We start from the raw sequence: 16,115 nt of genomic DNA, 5'->3' as shown, positions 1-16,115 counted from the left end.
GGCCACGGCTCACGGGCCCAGCCGCTCCGCGGCATGTGGGATCCTCCCGGACCGGGGCACGAACCCGCGCCCCCTGCATCGGCAGGCGGACCCTCAACCACTGCGCCACCAGGGAAGCCCTGGTCCTGGGTCTTGCACTGAGGAGCACCCCACATTCTCAGCTTGGCAACACCTTGTCCTTTGTGTGACCTGCCGTGGCTCCAGCAGCGAGCAGAGTCTACAGAGTGCAAAAATAAACATCTCTAAGGGCCTGTGGAATTTGATGGCCTGTGCAGTATGGGGCAGACGTGGGCCGAGGGCCAGGCCCTGTAGGTGAGCCTCTCAGCAGCCCACGTTCGTTTTTAGCCACTCGGTCAAAGCAAGAAGAGACAGCCAGCCTGGCAGTGAAGTTGTTTCCAGGTTTGGCCCTGTCTGGTGTCAGGACCTGGCCCTGCCCCCGTGTTCTCAGGGTATCCCATTGAGATACATGCACTTAGGCCTCTGTTACCCAGATAATGGGAAGGCTAGTTAATCTGGTTTGACAGTGGCTAAAAAGAACAAAGAAAGAATGCATAATTTCTTGCCCCCATTCCTCCAGCTCCCTGGGCACCCTTCCCACGTGACTTGAGAAAACATCCATAACTCAAGATTTGGGGGTGTTCGTTTACTAAATATTTACTGAGTGCCATTTTTTTCCAGGAACCATCCTAGGCACTGAAGCATTAAGGGTCCCTGCTCACAGGGAGCTCACACTCTGAGTGCAGACCTGAGTTCTTCTGCTTGCGCTCTCTTTTATATTTATTTATTTATTTATTTATTTATTTATTATCTTTCGCCGCCCCACGCGGCTTGTGGGCTCTTAGTTCCCGGAGTAGGGATTGAGCCCAGGCCCCCAGCAGTGGAAGCACAGAGTCCTAACCTTTGGACTGCCAGGGAACCCCTGCCTGCACTCTCTTTGAAACACAAGTTCTCTAGAACACCCCGTGACTTGAGGGGTTAACTTCCAGCCAACTGAAATATTTCACTCGGTTCCCCTTCCGTGTCAACAACATGGCGGGAGCAGTGATGACAGAGTAAGGAAAATGTTGTAGAGACAGGCAGCACTGTTCTTCCATAAAAGGTTCTCTGTCAACTAACAAAACGAATCTGTGAAATGCATCTCAAGCTCCAAGTTTCTCCTCTGTAGCCAAGAAGCCTCTGATATAACGTCATCTGATTTAATGATTCCATATGCTGTTTAGTGTAAAATTAGAATTAAAGAGTTCTTCAAGGTCACTGAGTTAGACACAAAACTTTCTTCCCTGAACCCCACAAATATTGAGCACCAGTTTTATACCAGACATTGTGCTAAGTGCTGGAATATTCAACTACATGTTGTATTTTTTATCAAAGAGGGCTAGCTACAGCTCAGGCCTATCACTGCTTTTACTTGTATTTCCAGATAGGAGAGAAAAGAACTGTATTTTTGCAGAAAATGGTTACTGGGGGCAAGCTCCTTGTTTTGAATTGCACTGTCAACAAACTATTGGACTCAGGAGTAAGCATTTTTTGTTGTTGCCTAGAATCAGCGACTCTGGATTAGGAACTGACAGGGTGAGAAAGAAACTTGCTTTCTACTCTCTGCCTCTTGTGAATCAAAAATTGTACCTTTTTCTCCTTTTCTGTAGACCAAATGCCATATAAATCACCCTGCTGCTTATTCTACGTCTTATGTAAAGTTTTCCTACCCTCAAAGTCTCACAGACAATGTAGAAACGTCGGCAGCTTTATTAGCAAAGGTTAGTGTTTCAGTTTAGTGCCAAAAGGTCCTGACAGACATCCAAAAATTTCTGGTTGAAGTCGGTAATTATTTACTCCCCCGTTACCAGAATCTGTCTGAGGACTAAGCAGAGAGAAGCAGAAAGGAAAAGCAAAAAAAAAAAAAAAAGCAAAGTATTTCTGCACTTAAGAACAATATATTAAAAAAAAAATTTTTTTTTTAAATTTTGGCTGTGTTGGGTCTTTGTTGCTGCACGTGGGCTTTCGCTAGTTGCAGAGAGCGGAGCGCAGGCTTCTCGTTGCGGTGGCTTCTCTTGTTGTGGAGCACCGGCTTTAGGCGCGCAGGCCCAGTAGTTGTGGTGCACGAACTTAGTTGCTCCGCAGCATGTGGGATCTTCCCGGACCAGGGATCGAACCCGTGCCTCTGCACTGGCAGGTGAATTCTTAACCACTGCGCCACCAGGGAAGTCCCAAGAACAATATATTTTTTTCACAACGTATGTGTAATATCATTGGGCAACAAAAATAAATAAGTCCATATGCATTAGAAGGCATCCCTAAGACCCAGAGACTTCAAGTGGAAAAAAAGTTGGGTCCCTGAGCCAGAGACAATCTAAGCCCAAGCAGAGAGAGAAGGGGTTTCTTTAACTTCTCCCCGACTTTCAGTTGTTTTGGGGGCTTGAGTTTGCCCCTGGATAGAAGTCTGTAAGGCTCAGCTGGGATACTTTTCTCCACTGTTATAAAGGCCGTGCAGAAGTGTTGGAATTCCCTCATGGCAGACCTGGAAGATGGCCCTTCACTGCACATCCCCTAGGCCAGGGTGTTCAGTGGGCCCTTGAGCCCCGGGTGGGTAGAAGCAGACATTTAATCATTGGTAAGAGGGTGTAATAAAATATCCAGGGGCTGGGAGGCAAGATATCTTTCTCTTTCCCAAGAGGTTTGTATTTCACCGTAGCATTTAGCAAATATATGCCAGGCACTGTTCTCGGTGCTGGAGACACAAGATCGAACATAATCATGGCTTCCACCAGGAGGGAGCTTGGAGGCCAGTGGAGAGCAACGGGATGCAGAGATTAAGACCACAAGCTTTGAACTCAGGCCGAGACTAAATCTTGGATAGTTAGAGCATTCTTTATCTGTAAAACAGAAATTATAATACCTCCTCCACAGGGCTGGGATAAAGATAAAATGAGAAGAGGAGGCGGAATAAGATGGTGCTCACCAGCTTTTTACCTGCGCCTACTCAGCTATCCCAGGACCAGCTTGAGGCTGAAGAAAAGGCAAGATCCCAGAGATCACGACAAACCTCACTGGTCTTGTCCCAAAGAGAACCTCCCCCATGCAGGTACCGGAAAGGCTGGATACCTCGGTTATTAGAGGACTTTGGAGGTGGAGGTGCTTTTCCAGCGATCCATGTGGCCCAGTAACCCCTGAATATGGGACAAGAGAAAAAAAATATCAAATGCACTGGCCACTCAGGTGCATGCTGAAGGAAAAACTAAGTATGATGCAATTGCTCGACAGGGACAGTCAAAAGACAAGGTCATTTATAGCAAGTACACTGACATGGTTCCCAAAGAAGTCATGAATGCAGATGACCCAGACCTGCAAAGACCTGATGAAGAAGCCATTAAAGAGAAAAAAGACAAAGGTAACCTTAGAAAAATGCTTTATCACAGAAGGTTGCTGCAGCCATGCCAGTCCGAGCAGCAGCTGATAAACTGGCCGCTCCTCGGTATATCCAATACACACCATCTCAACAAGGAGTGGCTTTCAGCTCTGGAGCTAAACAGAGAGTTATTCAAATGGTGGAAATGCAGAAAGATCCGATGGAGCCGCCAAGGTTCAAGATTAATAAGAAGATTCCCCGGGGACTACCTTCTCCTCCTGCACCTGTCATGCACTCGCCTAGCCGAAAGATGACCGTGAAGGAACAACAAGAGTGGAAGATTCCTCCCTGTGTTTCAAACTGGAAAAATGCAAAGGGTTATACAGTTCCATTAGATAAACGTCTGGCGGCTGATGGAAGAGGACTGCAGACAGTTCACATCAATGAAAATTTTGCAAAACTGGCCGAAGCCCTCTATATTGCTGATTGGAAGGAAGGCTCATGAAGCTGTGGAAATGCGAGCTCAAGTAGAGAGATAGATGGCTCAAAAAAGGAGAAACATGAAGAGAAACTTAGAGAAATGGCCCAGAAAGCCAGGGGGAGAGAAGAGCTGGGATCAAAACCCATGTGGAAAAAGAGAATGGGGAGGCATGTGAGAGGGATGAAATCCGGCGTGACAGGCGAAAAGAGAGACAGCACGACCGGAATCTCTCCAGGGCAGCTCCAGATAATAGGTTGAAACTGCAGATGAAAATCGAGATATCAGTGAAGTCATTGTTCTTGGTGTGCCCAATCCTCGGACTTCCAATGAAGTTCAGTATGACCAGAGGCTCTTCAACCAATCCAAGGGTACGGAGAGTGGTTTTGCAGGTGGGGAAGACGAAATTTACAATGTTTATGATCAAGCCTGGAGAGGTGGTAAAGACATGGCCCAGAATATTTACAGGCCCAGTCAAAATCTGGACAAGGACATGGTTAGTGATGACCTAGAAGCCAGAATAAAGACTCACAGATTTGTTCCCAATAAGGAGTTTTCTGGTTCAGACTGTAGACAGAGGCCGAGAAGGACCAGTCCAGTTTGAGGAGGATCCTTTTGGTTTGGACAAATTTTTGGAAGAAGCCAAACAGCACGGTGGCTCTAAGAGACCCTCAGATAGCAGCCGCCCCAAGGAACATGAGCATAGAGGCGAGAAGAGGAGAAAGGAGTAGATACTTTCTTCAGAGTGAATGAACTATCATTCATAACCCTAATGATGCAAGTCATATGGGGGAACACTTTGTAAATGACCAGGATAAAAACCAAATCTGGGTGTCAGAGCCCAGCGCTACTTTTTATGACAGGAGAAAGGGGGGATGGAAAAATTCTACTTTGAATTATTTAGTTTTTTTAAAGAGTGGGTTGTGTTTGTGCTTCTCCCACCTTTTGGCATTTATAGAACATACTGCCCCACACATGAAATTAAGGCCACTTCCTTTTGAGTGACATTAACACTTTGGGGTTAATATTGTGTCTAAGAGTGACTGCTTACGAATAAAGTTACCCCAACCACAGTGAGTAGAAAGAAGGATGTCCACATATTGGAACCGTCCTGCCAAATGATGTTTGCCCGTATCGTGCTCTGTTTTAATTTGGAGTGGGGAAAGTAAGCTCTTGCTTGGTGCAACTATTTGTTTCCAATAAAAACATTTAGACAAAAAAAAAAAAAGATAAAATGAGATAACATATGTATAATAGTGAATCCAGAGCCTGGTGGATTAAATGCCCCCAAATAGTAACTGTCGTTACTATTATTGCTGTGTGGCTTCACTGGCCCAGGAGTCAGAGACTTGAGCTCTAAGTACTGGCTGGTTCCTCTGTGACAAGACTGCTTTGCTCCTGAGTGAGCGTCCTTTAGAGGGAAGCCGGTTGTGCTGAATATTCTTCATTTTCTAGCTGGAATGGTTGATTTTCTTACCTGATGTCTGAAGATTAGACCTTTCTGACGAAGATGAAGTTCTTTTCCCGTTTCTTTCAATTGAATTACCATGTTAAAACTAGTGACTGTTATTAATGCTTTTAATTTATTTTTTATGACTTGCTGGGGTTCTCTCTGGTGAAGGCAGAGCTTATTTCATTCATTTATTAGACACTGATAGAGCTCTTACTCTGCATCAGACATTGTGTGTGTGTGTGTGTGTTGGGGTTTGGAGATGGTGGAGAGAATTGGGGGAAGAGACAAGGATGACTTAAGGTTGTTTCTCTTCTGTGGAGTTAAACAGGCCAGTGGTAGAGAGAGACGTTAAATAGATAACAAAAGTGCATCTGATAAGGGCCAGGAGGGGTAGGTACAGAGAGCTCCAAGAGTCTGTAAAAGGAAGATAACTACTTTGAGGATGGAGATGGGGTGGAAGCAGTTGAAGCAGAAATGATAAGTCAGGTGGGAAAGTGGCGAAGGAAGGAATTTGAAGGTAAAGAAAACAGCATGTAAGAAGATACTAAAGCTCGATTTTTTCCGTGGGTTGCAAGGAACATATAGTATCATGGGATAGGTGGGAGTGGGACGATGGGCTGGGAATGAGGCTGATATTTGGCTACAGATAACGGACATATATATGGGCTGAATATGGGCCCAGACGGTCCTCGGCCAACAGGTCGTAGCTGAGGACACTGAGTTTCCATTATCAGAAATAGTATCTCTCAGTTTCCCTCTTGTTTCTACAGAGACAGGAGTGAGTATCTCAATGAAGAGCTTCAAATGGGACACCCTAAGGGGTACAAACGGTGTATCGTTAAAGAGTACTTTCCCACTGTAGAGGCAATAGTAGAGTCCATTTGGAAATCTTCTCTAGTAAGTTGTGGTAGGGTCGAGATTTGCTCATATGATGACACAGATGTGAAAAAAATAACAGCTTCTTTGTTGCTATAATAAATCTAAACCTCTTCAAAGCCTCTATGAAGGCAAGAGGGGGGAGTTCATTTTGCTTTTTATGTCCTGTCTAAAAAACCTTTGCCTGTCCCCCAATTATGAAGATTTTCTCCTATGTTTTCTTCCAGAAGTTTTTTTTTTTAATAGTTTTTGCGTTTATGTTTAGATATGCTATTTCGAGTTAGGTTTTGTGTATGGTGTGAGGTGACACTAGAGAGTCGTTTTCTTCCCATACGAATAAACGTGTGGGTCTATTTCTAAACTCTCTATTCTGTTCCACTAATCTAATATACCGATATCACTCTTGATTACTTTGGTTTTAGAACAAGTCTTTGAAATCAGTTAGTATAAGCCTTCAACTTTTGTTCTATCTTTTGAAAATGATTTTGGATTTTCTAGGTTCTTTGCATTTCCATATGAGTTTTAGAATCAGCTTGTCAGTTTCTATTTTAAAAAAAAAGGCTGTTGGACTTTGTTTGGCATTTCATTGAAACAATCAACTTGGGTAGATATGACATCTTCTCAGTGTTCCATGGAATGAACATGCTTGCTCGCTCGCTCTCCCTTTCTCTCAAGCCTTTATAAATTTCTCTCAGCACTGTTTTGTAGTTTTGAATGTCCAAATAATGCACATATTATGTTAAAAGTATTCCTAGGCATCTCATGGCTTTTGAAAATGCCTAATGTAAAGTGGTATTTTTAAATTCCACTTTCTATTTGTTCACTATGAAATTGTGTACAAGCCCCTGTGTCCTTGTCTTTTGAAGTAAAAGTCTGACTCAAGAGTTAATGATTGGGAAATGTGAAGATGTAGAAACAAAGAATAGCTGTTGGGCTGGGGAACTGTAGCTTTCCCTGAAAGCTACAGATAAGGCCTGACACACATTGCTAAGGTGATTTTATAGGAAGCAGACCCCCACCAGATGAAAACTGCTGACTGCAAGAACATAGACCCTAGACTGGTTGAAACCAGAAGGTTGATGATGCTTGAAATTTCATCTTGACACCAACCAATCCAAGAATTATCCACGTGCTGATCACGCCCTGCTCCTTGAACACTATAAGACTCCTCGCTACCTCCTCTAGGGCGGGACACCCAGTTTTGAGGGCATTAGCGCACTGTGGCCCCCTTTGCCTGGCAAAGCAATAAAAAGCTATTCTTTTCTGCTTCACCCAAAACTCTGTCTCTGCATTTCTGTTCGGCACCGGTGAACAGAGGCTGAGTTTCAGCAACAACTACTAATGTATAGAAATACAATTGACTAAAAAGGAAAAATAATAAATTTCAGTTCACCAAAATTAATAGTTTCTGCTCTTCAAGATGCACCATTGGGAAATGAATGGGCAAACCACAGAATAGGAGAAAATATTTGCAATACATATATCTACAAAAGACTTGTATCGAGGATATACAAAGAATTCTTGTATCTCAATAATAAGATAACCCAATTAAAAATGGGCATGATATTTGAACAGAGCCTTCATAGAAGAAGATATATGAATAGCTAATAAAACATGAAAAAACGGTTAACATCATTAGTAGTAAGGAAAGTACAAATTAAAATTACAATGAGACTCCATTACACACTGGAGCTGTAATGTGTTACAGTAATATCATACAGCCATGTTGATCTTCTAAAGTTAAATATACACTTACAATATGACACAGTAATTTCATTCCTAGGTATTTACTCAAGAAAGTGAAAACCTATGTCCATAAAAGACTTGTATAGAGATATTCACATAAGCTTTATTCATAATGGTCAAAAATTGGAAACAATCCTAATGTCCATCAACAGATAAATAAATTGTAATATATCCATAAAACAGATTACTATTTAGCAGTAAAAAGGAATCGAGTACAGGTATGCACAGCAACCTGGATGAATCTCAAAACATCATCATAGGGGCTTCCTTGGTGGTACAGTGGTTAAGAATCTGCCTGCCAATGCAGGGGACACGGGTTCGAGCCCCGGTCCGGGAAGATCCCACGTGCCGCGGAACAACTAAGCCCGTGCACTACAACTACTGAGCCTGCGTACCACAACTACTCAGCCTGCGCACCTAGAGCCCGTGCCACAACTACTGAGCGCGTGTGCGACAACTATTGAGCCCGTGTGCCACAACTACTGAAGCCACCGCGGTGAGAAGCCCGAGCACCGCAACGAAGAGTAGCCCCCGCTCACTGCAAGTAGAGAAAACCCGTGTGTAGCAGCCAAGACCCAATGGAGCCAAAAATAAATAAATAAATTTATTTTAAAAAATTGTCAGAAGTGAAAGAAGCCAGAAGCAAAATAGTCCATATTGTGTGATTCTATATTTACGACATTCTCGACTGGCAAAACTCATCTACATCAACAGAAAGCAAACCAGTGGTAACGCAACGCTGAGGTTGGTGGAGATCGACTGCAAAGGAGCGTGAGGGAATGTTTGGGGTGATGAAAATGTTCTGTATCTTGATTGTGGTGGTTTTACATGAGTGTGTACATTTGTCAAAAGTCATCAAAATGTAGACTTAAAATGGGTGTGTTTTATTGTATGTAAATTATACCTCAATGTAAAAAGTTTCTAGCAGGTTTTGCAAGGTTAAAGTAATGTCTTTCATTTAGCTCAGTCTTTTGTGAATCAATAAGCAGCCCAATTGAAGGTTGATTTCTGTATAAAGGTCATTTCTCCCCTGTATTGTGTTCATCCCTCCCGCTCCTGTATGAGTGGTTGGTTTAGGGGAGAATTCATGTGACCTCATGGTAACAGTGGCAGAGGTGGTTGGCATGCAGATCCGTGAATTCTCATTGGCCTAAGCAGAACTGTCCCTAGTATTGGTCACTGGGCATCCTGCTGGTGAAACTCATCTTGGTGGTCTCTGGGTAGTGGCTTCTCTCCTCACTGTGTACTGTGATGACATATCTGCTGCTGGTGGAACTTGTAGTTTGTACTCTCTGACTGTCCAGCACGTGGGGAAATTCCTCACCTTTTTTGTTGTAGTTCTTGAGGATCAGCCATGATTTCCATTAGGCTCAGGTTATTGGCCACGGAGTCACTTTCCCCTTGGCCCCAGCCCTGCCTCTCATCTCTTAGCTGTCTTCTACTGAGAACATGAGAGAGCCTCAGATCACTCCTGCGCCAGATTGGCGGTGAGGGACAGTCGGTGGACACTCTCTTGGCTTTCTCTCTCTCTGCCCAGACACATCACAGGCCAAAGGCACCCAGTGAAGCAGTGTCTTCCCATTGTTACCCATGGGACACACAGCACAGGCCTTCTTACTGCAGCTTCCCCCTCAACTGCTCAGGTTCCTATGTCTTCTCTCTATCACATACCTACCCCTGGTCAAGGCTGTAGGGAGTGGGAGACGTGGTCCCTGAGATATCTGGGCAGCTCATTACCCTTCCTTTAAAAAAAATTTCCCCTTCCTCTCTTGGTGTAGGCTTCTGCTCTCCCTTTCTGTGTGGTGAGAACTTCCTCTACAACACAATACTGTGACTTCTTACTTATAAATGGATTTATTCTGGATGGGACCCTTTTCCTTGTTCCACAGAGAAATAAACAATAAGCATAGTCTACCAGGTATCTTAGATATTGGGGAAGAGATACTTAGCAATCAGCCAGCTGGTTTAAAGTTTAGACATCAGTAATTTGATGCCCTGTTTTTACAGATTAGGAAATAGTGGCAGAGAGGAAGTGATTCACGCAGGATCAGACGACTAAGTAGTGTCACTTGGACCCAGTAGTCTTGAATCCCACTCTTGGTATCTTTCTGCCGCACACCTCTACTTCTCTTTTGTCTGCAAACCAATGTAAAAAGTAAGGATACTGCTAAAGGTTAAGGCACTGGAAATAAGCAGAAAGGATCAAGGAAGGAAAGAACAATGGAAAGACAGTGTTGGGAGCCCACCCAAATAAGTGCCTTTTCTCCAACTGCATACTAACTGTAAGAAATGTGTAGATTTTCTGATAGAAGGGATCACTTCAGAAAACTATACTGAGGGCAATGTGAAAGATTTGCCCTACAAATGGAGTGCCTTACTGGAAGGTGATTGACTGTTAGCAAGAATTTTTTGCACATGATCAGATTTTTGAAAGCAAAGAGGACAAAGTGAAATTGAAAATATATCCCAAACTGTACTGTTTAAGGAGCAACCTTAGAGGAACATCCTAATATAGAGCCTCTTTTGTTTCAAAAATTTTTTTTCCTGAAGCCAAAATGAGATGCAGAATGCAATTATATTTTAGTGGTTGGATGTCAAAATAAAATAAACGGAAGGCTGCTTACTAAAATGAAGAATTGCACGATGGAAATGTACTTTCTTTGCTTATAGTTGTAGGTATTCTCTTAACTCAGTGAAGACTTTTCCATTATATTTGTGTCATATCAGGTGGGTTAATTATTTACAAGAGGCTCAGGCTGATATTCTAAGGGGACCACAGGCTGCTCCAAAGTCTCCGGGAAACTAGGTTAGCCTTGTTTAACCTGTGCATCTCCTCTGAATACACATAAATCTATTACATGACCTGTTTTGAAAGAAACTCACATGTTTTGTGAGCAGCCGTACACCCTTGAGTTAACCTGGTGGTTAAACCTCCCCTGCTACCCCACCCCACCCCCTGCTTCCTTTGGTCGTGGTCACTCACATGAATGAATGCTTAAGCTTTACCATGGCTTGTTGACAGAAATGCCCAACGACAATTTTGAAATCTGGAGGGCAGATGGGCAAGTATACTGTCCAAAATCCACCAGAGCTACTTATCCCTATTTTGCCTCAGGTACAGTGTTGCCAGGCGAGTCCCTTTACTTCTGAGAGCTTCAGCTTCATCATCGTGGAAAGGGGGGAAATCGTGCCCATCTCTGAGGCTTGTGAGGCTCAAGGGCGACTATTCATGAGGAATTATTAGTAACAGTCTCGCATACTGATGCTTTCAGAGAAGTCCTTTCTCCCCACCCTGGAACCGTGTGAGGATGTTCCTTGTTCTGTGGTTTACCCAGCTTGACTCTAACTTACAACATACCTTTGCTCACTATGCTATTACTTAACAATTTTTATTTGGATTTATGCAATTATGTTTTTTTGAGAGACCCTCACCAATCAGTTCTGAACTTATAAGTTGTGGGAATGCCAAAGGAGGTTGTCTAACTGAAACAAATAAAAATGGAATCATCTGGGGATAGCGGAGGCAAGGTAAAAATTAATGATGTTAAATATCTTTTAAAGAAACAGAACATTTTATTTTGCCAAAGGCTTGTTACCTTCCCTGTGTCTTCTATGGGATAATCACCTAATTTTCTTCTTTTTTTTTTTTTTTTTTTGCCGTACGCGGGCCTCTCACTGTTGTGGCCTCTCCCGCTGCGGAGCACAGGCTCCGGACGCGCAGGCTCAGCGGCCATGGCTCACGGGCCCAGCCCCTCCGCGGCATGTGGGATCCTCCCGGACCGGGGCACGAACCCGTGTCCCCTGCATCGGCAGGCGGACTCTCAACCACTGCGCCACCAGGGAAGCCCCACCTAATTTTTAATGTGCAGCGTCAGTAAATAATATGGTTATTTTTAGTCCTGGAGAAACCATACAAAAGAGATTTTTGTGCTCATTATTTACACTGCAGGAGTAACCTGAAATATTTATTTCAGAAAATTATATGTAAAATGGTATTGAATGCGATTTTATTTTATTTTATTTTTATTAATGGACTTTATTTTTTAAAGAAATTTTAGGTTTACAGAAAAATTGAGCAGAAAGTACAAAGAGTTCCTGTGTACCCTTTCTCCTTCCCCCACCAATTTCCTCTGTCATTAACATCTTAGCTTAGTGTGGTACATTTGTTACAATTGATGAACAAATATTGATACATTATTAACTAAAGTCCATAGTTTGCATTTGGGTTCACTTTTTGTGTTCTACAGTTCTGAGCTTTGACAAATGTATAATGTCATGTATCCACCATTGTAGTATTCTTCAGAATAGAATGCAATTTTGAAAATGAATTTTTTTTTTTTTTTTTTTTTCGGTACGCGGGCCTCTCACTGCTGTGGCCCCTCCCGTTGCGGAGCACAGGCTCCGGACGCGCAGGCTCAGCGGCCATGGCTCACGGGCCCAGCCGCTCCGCGGCACATGGGATCCGCCCGGACGGGGGCACGAACCCGCGTCCCCTGCATCGGCAAGTGGACTCTCAACCACTGTGCCACCAGGGAAGCCCGAAAATGAATCTTAATTATACCATCCCACCTAAATTTCTTTTTGCATATTCTCCCCATTCTTTATGAGTTACAAGTATACATCGTTTACAGAAGTTTTACATAGCTTCCCTCACATTGTACACACAATTTTAGAGTCCCCTTTTTGCTTTAGCATTGCATCATAAATGTTTTCCCATATTACAGTATTTTCTTCTTCTTTATAATTTTAAAGGATTGTCTATTATCCCATTTGTTTGACATATCATAATTCTCTAGACATTTCCCAGTTGTTGAGCATTTAGGTTGTTTCAGTTTTACGTTATTCATAGCACAGCTATTGTTTATTTTGCCAGTAGTGTTCAGCTTCTCTTAAATTGTTTTCTTAGGATAACTTCCCAGAACTGAGATTACTCTTCAAGGAATATGAATAACTTTCTAATCCTTGATCCGTTGCCCTGTGTTGCTTTCCAAAGGGCTGTTGCATAGCACTGCCTGTCTCAGAATTTTTCAACAGCACTGGGCAGCACAGACCGAGGATGGTCTCACACTGTCCACGTATGGGTAGATGGCTTTATAATCTTACATTGAAGACAATTTAACCTTGGGGACTATTTTAACAGAAAAAACTCTGAAGAGGCTAGGACTATAGTCAGCTTTCTAAGCTTTGGCTTTTTCACTTGTACAACCGATCCTATCATTTCGTGACACATGTTTGTGTCCAATCAGTGAGTTATGACATTGTGTGTGTTTGTCCGCGGGCGCTGGTAGAATCACAGTGCTAGTCCTATTGCAATTGCCGGAGTGCTAGACGTCAAGCATGCCATAAACATGACTCACATATGGCTGTTCAAGAAACTTTGATTTATGGCAACACAGTATAGGCAGAAGTGGAAGATCTTATTGCCTAAAGGAGTCAGGCAGGTGTTGTACATGAGTGAAACAGCACAGGGATTGGACAGTACAGGAGGTCAGGGGCAGGCTGAAGGGGCTGTACAGGCGTTATCCAAAGGAAGGATGTCATACTTGACTCCAGCTGATGGCTGCCAGGAAGGAATGCCAGACCAGTATCTTTAGTGCTCTCAGTTTTTCAAGACGACTTGGAAATCTGTAGTTTTAGATATCTTAGCTGGTACAGGCTGCTGTAACAAAAATCTCACAGCCTGGGTGGCTTAAACAGACCTTTAGTTCTCATAGTTCTAGAGGCTGGGAAGTCCAAGATCAAGGAGCTGGCACATTCAGTGTCTGGTGGGAACCCACTGCCTGGTTCATAGATGCCATGCTTTTACTGTGACATCATACAGCAGAAGGGGCAAAGTAGCTCTCTGGGGTCTCTTTTATTTTTTTAATTTTTTCAACTTTGCATCCCTTGTTGTATTTCTGATTTTATCTATTTATCCATTCATTCATTCATGCTGCACTGGGTCTTATTTGCGGCACACAGGAGCCATTTTCTTGAGAAAGTCATGGTTTTAAAGTAAATTTTTCTTTATTAGACAGTTTGGTTTGTCCATGATTTACCAGGTGGTGCGTGGTCTGTGGTCACCAAACAATGCATGCTTAGTCATATTTGAAATGATGTTTTATTTATTTATTTATAAAGAGCAGATCTTTATTTTTTCTTTAATATTCATTTTATTTATTTATTTATTTGGCTGCGCTGGGTCTTAGTTGCAGCATGCAAACTCTTAGTTGCAGCATGCGGGATCTAGTTCCCTGGCCAGGGATCAAACCTGGGCCCCCTGCATTGGGAGCACAGAGTCTTAGCCACTGGACCACCAGGGAAGTCCCTGATGTTTCGTTTAATCAATATTATTTAAAATTTCTTCTGGTGATCATTATAAAATTGTACCCCAAATTGGGTGATTGGCTCAATCCAGTGGAAAAATCACCTGTTAAAACTCTGATTTAGTCTCTTAAAAAATTCATCCCTAACTGTAATTAAGAAGCTTGATTGACATGCCGAAGTATACCGTAAGAAACACTTGATCTCACAGTTCTTGTGGGACCACATTCAGGCCGCGCTTAGCTGGGCCTGGCTGGCTTGGCTCAGGGTCTCACAAAGCTGCAATCAAAGTGTCAGCCAGAGTGTGTTCTCAACTGGAGGCTCAGCTAGGGAAAAAGTCTGCTTCCAAGCTCACTTGGCATGTTGGCAGAATTCATTTCCTTCTGTTGTAGGACGGAGAGCTTTAGCTTTTTGCTGTCACTTTAGCTTTTGAGGCTGTCCTCAGCTCCTACTGGCTACCCATAGTTCCCTGCCACGTGGCCTTCTCCATGGCAGTGTGCAACACGGCAGCCTGCTTCTTCAAGGCCAGCAGGAGAGTGAGTCGACTAGCAAGGCTGAGTCTTATTCAGCATGACCTAATCATGGGAGTCATGTGTCATCACTTGTGCCATATTCTGGTTAGAAGCAAGTCACAGGTCCCACCCACACTCCATGGAAGGGATTACACAAGGACAAGAACAACAGGATGTGAGACCGTAGGGGTAGCTTAGAAACTGTCTACCACAAGGAGCCGTGTGTGTCTTGCTTATCACTGAATCCTCGGTGTCCAGAATTATGCCTGACACACATTAGATCCTCCATAAGTGTTGGTAGTTGAGTGAACTAATGTTGCAGATGTTACTTCTCTGAATCATGTGTTGCTTTTTTTTTCCCCCCAAGTCTATGGTTTACCTTTTGGTCTTATTTATTACATGTCTTGGCGTATAGACATGTTAAGTTTTAATTTAGACAAATCAACAAAATTTTACCTTGGTCTGTTAACATTACTTTACATCTCAGGGAGTCCTTTTCCCATCCAGAGGTTAGATAATTATTTGCATATGTTTTCTCCTAGATTCTAAATGACTTCTCTTTTACATTTAGCTCTGATCTATCTAGAAGGTTAAGAAATAAATGGAGGGACTTCCCTGGTGGCGCAGTGGTTGAGAGTCCACCTGCCAATGCAGGGGACATGGGTTCGAGCCCTGGTCCAGGAAGATCCCACATGCCATGGATCAACTAAGCCCGCGAGCCACAACTACTGAGCCCATGCACCACAACTACTGAAGCCCACGTGCCCTGGAGCGCATGCTCCACTGCAATGAGAAGCGCACGCACCGCAACGAAGAGTAGCCCCCGCTCAGCACAACTAGAGAAAGCCCGCACACAGCAAAGAAGACCCAGTGCAGCCAAAAATAAATAAGTTTATTTTTTTAAAAAAGGAATTAAATGGAGAGTTGTAATGGGAGGTAGCAAATAATCCTTTTTTTCCCCATCCCTCTTTGCTTCCTTATTTAGTTGTATTGAATTATTATGTGATAGCTTCTGGACTTTCTATTCTGTTTCACTTATTTTTCATTCTCTTCTTGCTTCAATTTTTTCCATCTAAGAATTATAGCATTCTTGGTCAGAAAGGCCAACGCACTTACTGTCAGAATCATTCAGTATAATAATTAAGACATAGCCTAAGCTGTTGTAACAGAAAGACTCCAGAATGGAGAGCCTCAAATAAAGCTGAGGCTTATTTAACTTTGGTGTAACAGTGAGGGGTGTGTGAAGTCGGGAGCTGGAGAGGCACCTCTTCCCCACAGAGTCGTTTGAGGACCCAGGCTCCTTCTGTCCTGTAGCTCTGCCAGCCCCTTGGGCGATGTCTGGGCCTGTGTGGTTGGAACTGTCTCATCCCCACATCCACATTCCAGTCTATGGGAAAGGAG

The 16,115-nt window shown here is 43.3% G+C and overlaps 1 pseudogene; it reads left to right on the top strand.

Moving 5' to 3' along the window:
- Positions 1-2,948: 2,948 nt before the first annotated feature.
- On the top strand, positions 2,949-4,649 carry LOC113623633 (SNW domain-containing protein 1 pseudogene; annotated as a pseudogene).
- Positions 4,650-16,115: the final 11,466 nt, after the last annotated feature.

Source organism: Aethalodelphis obliquidens, unplaced genomic scaffold (assembly GCF_003676395.1).
Source record: "Aethalodelphis obliquidens isolate GAN/ISIS:26980383/991018 unplaced genomic scaffold, ASM367639v1 scaffold11, whole genome shotgun sequence".
Taxonomy (NCBI): Eukaryota; Metazoa; Chordata; class Mammalia; order Artiodactyla; family Delphinidae; genus Aethalodelphis; species Aethalodelphis obliquidens.
Note: the sequence above shows the minus strand (reverse complement) of the source record. Positions and strands in the feature narration are given on the sequence as shown.